This window comes from Chiloscyllium plagiosum, chromosome 25, assembly GCF_004010195.1.
Source record: "Chiloscyllium plagiosum isolate BGI_BamShark_2017 chromosome 25, ASM401019v2, whole genome shotgun sequence".
NCBI lineage: Eukaryota > Metazoa > Chordata > Chondrichthyes > Orectolobiformes > Hemiscylliidae > Chiloscyllium > Chiloscyllium plagiosum.
This window is the reverse complement of record NC_057734.1, coordinates 12,530,225-12,539,259: the sequence shown is the minus strand read 5'-3', so window position 1 is coordinate 12,539,259 and position 9,035 is coordinate 12,530,225. Positions and strand designations below refer to the sequence as shown.

Here is a 9,035-nt window from a genome sequence, read left to right as displayed (position 1 = left end):
TACAGTTATTTGTTTTATTGCAAAACTATTGATTACAGTTTATTTTAGGTGCTTTAAACCATTTAGAATAAACATTTTCCTTATTAATTTTCACGTAAAGAAGATATGTTTTCAATCAATCTATTCAGTGATGGTGTACATAGCTCTGGAGCAGGTGAGATTGGAACCCCTGACTTCTGCAGCGTAGGAACGTGTGCTGGCAACAAGGTGTGAATGACGTCATCGCGTTAGCCGCTTGCGCGTGGTGCAATCGCGTCTGTTGCTTGGGGATTGCGCGCGCATCAGTCGGGCGCTAGGACCCCGCACCGGCACAGGATGGGCCCCTTCTTCGCCGGTGTCCTTGCTGCTTTATTTACGCTCATCGTGAGCCAGAACCAACCGTCAACCTCCCGGGACCGGCCCTTCAGTATCCTGAGGCAACAAAACCTCGGTAAGAATGAAAAGTAGGCCGTACACCGGACGGGTTTCACTCCCAGGGTAGACGGAACACGGCGGCCATAATGGCCTCTTACCGCCCACCCGATCCCGCTCAGTGTCATTGTGTCGGCAAGAAGCAGAACCTTTAAGGGACGGGTTAAAGGGGAGGGAACGGCTTCTCCAGCCCCTGGCTGTAGCTCAGGGTGAAGCGCTTTGGCTTCCGCCACAAAAGGTACTGGGTTCGAGTCCCGTGCCTGATCCGTAAGCTCAAAATGAAGGCTTGATACTTTTGGATGAAATGATAAACCGAGGATAAAACCAGGAACTGCTGATGCTGGAAATCTGGAACAGAAATTGTTAGAGGACCTCAGCGAATCCCACACCATCTGTGGAGAGAAAGCAGTCAAGTGACCCTTTTAAATCGAAGACATGCGCTGCTACTTTAAAGAAAGGGAGAATTTAAAACGGTGTCCTGACCATTATTAACCTCTCAAATAAAATCCCCAAAAGAGTGTATTACCGATCTTTATCACTGTGTCATTTCTTTTGCAATTTTGTAGCTGCATTTATTGCATTGCAACATTGACCATACTTCAAAGGCATGTGAAAGCTGAATTGCACAATGTTTGCAATGTCTAATAATGCCAAATGTATGTGGAACTGCACTTCCACAAGATCCACCTCTGGGGGATAAATACTTTTTTTATTATAATGGTTATAATTAGTTTACTTGATAAATTGTGAGAGCAACTGAATAATATTCCAAGTAAATCGTGTTTTACATATAAGCAACATACTGCCAATGCTGGAGATCTTGCTCACTTTGTTTCTTTCTCCACAGATGCTGCCAGATTGATTGAGTTTCTACAGCATTTAAAGTTTTCTTTTACTGCTGTTCTGGTCTTTTCTCCTAATCCTGAATCCTGTATAATACACACATGACAGGGGATCAGTTAGCTAAGTTGAATAGACAGGTAGTTTGTGATGCAGAATATGCCAGTAGTTTGGTTTGTATTCCTGCACTGGCTGAGGTTACCATGAAGGACTCTCCTTCTCAATGGGGTGGTACGGTTGCTCAGTGGTTAACACTGCTGCCTCATAGCACCAGGATCCTAGGTTTGATTCCAGCCTCTGGCAACTGTCTATGTGGAGTTTGCACATTCTGCCCGTGTCTGTGTTGGTTTGCTCTGGTTTCCTCCCACAGTCCAAAGATGTGCAGGTTAGGTGAATTGGCCATGCTAAATGAATTGGTCTTGCTAAATTACCTGCAGTGTTAGGTGCATTAGTCAGGGGTAAATGTAGGGAAATGGGTCTGGGTTGGTTGTTCTTTGGAGGGTCGGTGTGGACTTGTTAGGCCAAAGGGCCTGTTTCCACACTGTAGGGGATCTAATCATCTGTCCTCCACAAATTTAAATACCTTCAAAAACCCTTTCCCCCTGCCTGAGGTGTGGTGACTTTCAGGTTAAAGTACTACCCATTGCACTGCTCTCTAATGATGATTTGGAGATGTCGGTGTTGGATTAGGGAGGACAAAGTCAGAAGTCACTCGTCACCAGGTTACACTCCAACAGTTTATTTGAAATCACAAGCTTTCTGAGCGCTGCTCCTTCGTCAGGTGAAATGACATCCTTTTAAATAAACCTGTTGGATTATAACCTGGTGTTGTGACTTCTGATTCTCTCTAATGAGAGAGCAATCCTGTGATCCAGTAGGACAATGGTGACTTTACCTTTTACTATTTTAGAATAAACCTGGCCTTCCATTTAACTAACCACATGGTACAATTGATTATTTTCATGATTTAATTGAAGTTGCAGTTTTCTTGGGGAACCTTTAACTAAATCTAGGCCCATTCAGCTGTGGGTCTTGCCTAATTATTTGGAGAGGGCAGTTACAGTGCAGTGATTTTTTTTTTAGATTACTTACAGTGTGGAAACAGACCAGTTTTCTTGGGGAACCTTTAACTAAATCTAGGCCCATTTAGACTATGCATAAAATAGTTGCTGCCGTAATCTTTGATTCAGCTGTGGGTCTTGCCTAATTATTTGGAGAGGGCAGTTACAGTGCAGTGATTTTTTTTTTAGATTACTTACAGTGTGGAAACAGACCCTTCGGCCCAACAAGTCCACTCCGACCCTCTGAAGAGCAACCCTCCCAGACCCGTTCCCTTAGATTTACCCCTTCACCTAACACTACGGACAATTTAGCATGGTCAATTCACCTAACCTGCACGTTTTTGGACTGTGGGAGGAAACCAGAGCACCTGGAGGAAACCCACGCAGACACGGGGAGAATGTGCAAACTCCACACAGACAGTTGCCCAAGGTGGGAATTGAACCCGGGTCTCTGGTGCTGTGAGGCAGCAGTGCTAACTAACCACTGAGTCACCGTGCCACCCCTGTTAAAAGGTTCATGTCAAAGTATAAAAAGCATTACTATCTAGTAAGAGTTCTGAAAGTTCCGCATTTGTATGTGTGGAGAAATAAATGAATGTTGTGCAATTAAATTATACTCAAGGATTGACATTTTCCTTCAAGGCTAAGATCGATTAAGGGATTCAAGAGAAATAGAGATGAGATGGGAAATCGGAGTTAGGGTCATGAATTAGCCGTTGATCTTACTGAATGGCAAAGCAGTAGACTAGGGGCGAGTGTGGCCCACTCCTGTACCTATATCTTATGTTCTTGCATGATTATAGCTTCAATGGGCAGGTTGTAAAATTTCTGCTTATTGAGCAGAAAATTCAATAAGACCATTTTTTAACAAAGTGATTAATTTTCTTTTTGTTTTACATGCAGCTCTGACTGTCAGTGTTTTGAGCATTCTGCTACTCATCATGATTTTAATGATGATTTGCGTGTACAAACCCATCCGTCGTCGATAAAAGATTGTTTCTTCATGGAATGCCTGCTAAATGGACGCTTTTGTATTTAATATCTGGAAGGATAAAACTTGCATTCCAATTGGCAAATCAACTGCTTGTGCAGCTCAAGATTTCAGTACAATATGTATTTTGGTATCTTTATTTGCTGCACTGTGAACACTTGGAACCTTTTTAATGAGCCAGCTGCTCTCTTACACAAGATGTGGTCAAGTGTCAATACGTACAAATCTAGTTACAAGTGAATATGGTACAGGTCAAGCAAACTGCAAAAAGGTCCTGTGAAATTAAACTTGAAAGAATTTGGTGTTAGGGAGGACAGATGTACATACTTACTCTTAATGTTTACAATTTAGTCATACACACTGGGAACTGAGATTTATTACATACTTTACTGTTGCTATAAGAGGTCAGATGTTTTATATTTGTGATTACAAATAGGTCATGGTAACCAACTGACATTACATTTATCTGTTTTTGTTTTTACGCTATCCCAGCACCTTATGCTATAGTTCCCATTGCTGCTCTTGGTGCTGTTGAGGAGGCAGGTGATTGATCTGAAGGGCTACCTTTTCCTTTTGCTACCCAGCTTGTGTGTAAAGGATGTAGTCTGTGCACTTCAGAAAACAGAACTAAGGTCTGGGAGTCATCCTGTGCTGAAAGGAAGGCAAGATCTGCACACTTAACATGATCAATGTGCCATCTTCAGTTATTTATTTTGTTTCCACATTGTAGAAAAACACTTCTGTTTATGGTCCATGGTGAAGCTTTGTTTGAAATCAGTGAAATAGCTGGCAGAATCATGTACCTCATTAACATGTGAAATTATTCTTGCCTAAATATACACTATATAATTTACAATTGGCACCATTACTCATTACCGTAATGCCCCTTCAACCATTCACTGCCCGCTCCAAAGAAATCACGTAGAAATAAAGAAAAGGATTAAACCAGAACATTGTTACTGTAAAACAAATATACACTACATTTGAAGGATCACAAGCCGAGTCATTGCCATAATTTTGTTTTGCATTGGGATTTGAATTTCTCTGAGGATTTCGGGATAATGCAGTCACTTTTCCAAAAAAAAATTAAGTAGCAAATATTGATAAGTTCTAATGTAAAAGGTTAGTAAACTCTATGACTGACCACCTAGATAAATAAGAACTGGATTCAATTTTCAAAAATTACTACAATCAAAAAGCTGCACCTACTGGAAATCCGCAATCAAAATAGGAAAAACTGGAATACTCAACAGCTCACAATATCATCTGTGAAAAACAGAATGCAGTTAATGTTTCAGGTCTTCATTCAGTCTTAAGGAAAAAGTCATTAACCTGCTTCTGTTTCTCCAGAAATGCTGTCTAATCTGCTAAGCATTTTAAATTAAAAATGTTTTGTTCAGGTTAAGCTTTATATACATATTGGAGTCGAATTGTGGCAGTTAGATAATATCAAAACTTTTTTTTTGAAAAAAGTGCTAAAGATTAATTTTAAACCTTGTTGACTATCATCGACAATAATATACAGTTTTACCTGTGAATGTTGAATAGTCCCTTTTAAATTTTTAAATTGTTCATCTGTAACTAGCCACAAATTTTCTTCCTAATTTGTTGACACATTGCACTACGGGATGAAAACCTTGTGATATTTTGATACTGTTCCTGTTAATTTATAACAATTATGTCTGAGAAAATGTTCCGATTTAAAGCAGATTTACAAAGCCAGGCATTAAATGGGTTTATTTGCCATAACTACAAAATTGTAGATTTGAGGCTTCTATTGGGGTGTTTTGATTTTTTTTAGTTTAAAAAAAAAATGTCTTTTTATTGTTGCTTGTTTCGGTTCTTTTGACAATATTCATATTTTCTGATGTATTTTTTAATGTAATGGTACTATGAGAAACGTTTTTCCCAGAATGTAGTTTCTTCAAAGCAGTTCAGAAAAGGTTAACTAGGCTGATTCTTAGTATGAAGAAGTTGCCTAATGAGGCAAGTTGAGCCTATACTTATTGGATACATGAGGGGTGATCCTTTTGAAGCATAAACGATTCTGAGGGGGAGCCTTGACTAGATAGATGTTACAGATATTTTTCCTGATGGGGGAATTTGGAAAGAGGGAGCACAGTTTCAATGTAAGGGGTCTTCCATTTAAATTTGAGATGAAGAGGAATTATTTCATTAGAGATTAGGTAAATAAATGTATTCAGCACTGAATTATGCTGATCTTTTTTTGATCCACAGGAAAGTAAAGGGTTATGTTGGGGACACTAGCAGGAAACTGGAGTTGACACTATCAAATAATGGTCTATGTAATTGAATGTCAGATTAGACTCTGCTCCAATTTGTTGTAACATTTGAATGAGCCTTCCTTGTTTCCTGTTCCAAAGTCAGCTTAAGACTTGAGAAAAACACTAATCTATTTTTAGAAGAGCAAGCACTTTGACTGACATCTTTGATTTGACTGACATCTGTTTGGTTTGTACTTCACCAAAACCATATCAATCTTAATGAAAAGTTTAGAAGATAACCAAGTGAGGCTACAAACTCAACACTCTTAAACTGTGCACCAATGTGAACCTGTTTTGTCCATGTGTTATGTATCTCTTGGCATATTTGAGTTTAAAGTAATCTAGTGTAATTTATGCTGTGTTCGTGCCACTAAAACTTATCATCTGATTTTGCACTGATTGTTAACATAAGCATGAACTGGAATTTTTGTTTTTTTTTTTAAATACTTTTTGCACACTCTACAAATTATTTTTTTGATAAAGTTTAGTCTGTCTGTCATTATTGTAGCTGAAATGTGTTGTATCCAATAGTGGTCTTTGTGAAAGATGGGTATTTTGTGTGGATTTTGCTTCTGTAATTCCTTTTTCTTCAGTGAGGTACTGTTGACTGATTTGCTTTCTCTTGGTACTATACATTTTTGGAATGTTGCTGCTCTAATTTCAGCAGAGTGGTAGTGTCTTATTTTCCTGCAATGTTCTGCCTGTTAACTTTCTTACATCATGCTTTTATTCTGAGCAGATCTTTCAGTTGAGCTTTACAAGATCCATGAAAAGTTGGGTTTCTATCGCTGGTACGTTGGAATTGTGAAGTGCTGTTAACTGTATTCTTTGATGTGGCTGAGTGCTGAGATTCATGGTCCAAGGTGTTGCTTTATTGTTTGAGTAATTCTTCATTCCGAACAGATGAAAATCCATTTTGCACCTTTCTTTCTAAAATTCTTGTTTCAAATTGTCTTTTTGTTTTTTACGCTTCAGAATCTGGAAAGACATGAAGCTGAACCAAACTGGAGAATTAAAAAAAATGCTATGAGACTGACTGGTTTTGTACAAAGTAATGAAGATGAGTTAATTGATTAACTTTAAGTTGAGGAAAGTATTGAGGAAGTATACTGTTTGAATTAAGGTTGACATTAATGAAATCTAATTCCTTGTGGAATAAGGAAGAGGAGATGAGAGATGCAATTTTATGAGGGAAAAGGGAGAAATTTATTGAAATTAGGTGGGAAGGTTTGAGAAAGTGAGAAAGACGTATTTTAAATGGGGAAGAAGAAGGTAGGTTATATTTAAATTTAGGATAGCTTCCTTAAAATTTAAAATATAAAAATTTATGGTTTTTGGCAGTTATCTCCAATTCCAGAAAAAAAAATTTCTTCAGACGACTAGTTTTGAGAAGATTTGTAGCTCAGGTTGAGGTTTTGGATGTATGTTTGCTCGCTGCGTCCATAATTATTGCTGTGTATGTGGCTTACGGACTTAAGGATCGCAAATTATATTTCTGCTGTTTCTGTTTCAATAGTAGTTGTTTCATTTTGGAATCTATTTTCACCTATAATTCACACGTGCATGTTTAAGTAGAATCTAGTGAATGTGTTTCCTTTCCTCCTCCATTATTTATGGATGATCAAGCCTTGGTAATGCTTTGAAAGCTTCTTTTGGTGTGGTCACTTATTTAGTGAAGAGAAAATGAGGTCTGCAGATTAAGATTAGCCTGCTGGACAAACTTTCCTCATTCCTGAAGAAGGGCTAATGCCCGAAACGTCGATTCTCCTGTTCCCTAGATGCTGCCTGACCTGCTGCGCTTCTCCAGCAACACATTTCCATCTCACTTATTTAGTGCACAATGGGGATTAAGCCTTAGCCATCTACCACCACCCTCCTCCGTCTGGCCAAACTCATCCTCACTTTCAGCAAGCTCTTTAGTTCCTCTCACTTTCTTAGGTTAAAAGGTTTAGCCATGGGTTCCTGCATAGGCTCCAAGAATGTCAGTCTCTTTGTGGGGTATATAAACATTCGTTGTTCCAGTCCCTACCTACCACACTTTCACTAGTGCAATGATGTTATCGGTGCTGCTTCTCTCTCCCACCAAAACTGGAAAAATTGATGAATTTTGTTTTCAATTTCCAATCTGCTCTCGCCTTCATCTGGACCATTTATGACTTCTCCTTTCCCTTGACCTCTCTGTTTCCATTTCTGGGGATAGGCTGACCACCAGTATCCGTTACAAGCTCACAGTTTCCCAAAGTTACCTTGCTTCTTGTGAGGACTCTATCCATTCTGCAAATTTTTTCATCTCCTTCATAGCTGTTCTGATGATGCTGCCTTTCACAGGAGGGCCTCAGAAATGTTCCACTTTTTCCTTAACCGAGGATTCCCCACCACCTTGGTTGTCGAGGCCCTCAGTTGTGTCTGACTCATCCCCACACTTCAGCCCTCACCCCTTTCATCCTCTTCCACAAACATGATAGGGTTCTCCACCTCACTAGCCTCTGTCTCCAAAGGATTGTAAACTACATTTCCACCACCTCCATTGGGGTGCCATCACCAGACACATGTTCCCCTCCCCTCCCTTGTCAGAATTCTGCAGGGACCGTTCTCTCCAAAACACCCGGATGCACCCCTCCACTCCCAACACAACCTTACAGCGCCTTCCCATGCAGTCGCAGAAGGTGCAACACTTGCCTGTTTATCTCCTCCCTCCTCACTATCTAAGGCACCAGACACACCATTCAGGTGAAGCAACAATTTGCCCGCACATCATTCAATCTAGTCTAATGTATTCAGTGTTCAGTGGCTTTTAAAATTGTGGTGGGACATCTATTCTGTACACTTGAATCAACTTATCAGTTCTAAAGATCTAGTATGAAGGCAAAGCAGTTAAGAGCAATTGTAAGCCCTGGCTGAAATGGTTGAAGCTTTTCAAAGGCCCTGCAACTTATACAAAGGATTAAAACCTAATTTGTGGAATAATTTTATGCTATTGAAAGGATAGCTATCATGTATAGTTGATGGTGCAATGTTCTGTATGTAATAGGTGCATTGAGACTAATTGTTTTGAATGTGGAAAGTTAGTGATTATTTGGTTTTGTAAATTGCAGCATTGATGAACTTCGAGTGGTTTTGTTTCAATGTTAGCATTATTGTTACTTTTATGTCTTATTGTTACTTATGTGTTTTATTAATTATTACTGAATATATAAAAATGGGAGCAGCCATCTTGGTCCATCTCCCATTTCATTGACTTATGAATTTTTGCAAAGTTAAATTAATTCTGTGATTCAATAAACTTGATGTTTACTAATCTTTGTAAAATATTGTGTATTTACCCATCCAAACATATTGTAGAACTTCCTCTTGAATGTATTGAGAAACAGAACTGGAGTTACATTTGACTTGGGTTTTTTTGTATCAGATATTCATAAGTAAAATGTGGCTCATTTCACAACTAGA

General features: G+C 39.0%; 1 long non-coding RNA gene across 1 annotated transcript; it reads left to right on the top strand.

Annotated features, from left to right (window-relative positions):
- LOC122562569 lies at nt 1–9,035 on the top strand. Its single transcript, XR_006315358.1, has 2 exons — nt 1–430; nt 3,216–9,035. It is a non-coding gene; the product is annotated as an uncharacterized LOC122562569 (long non-coding RNA).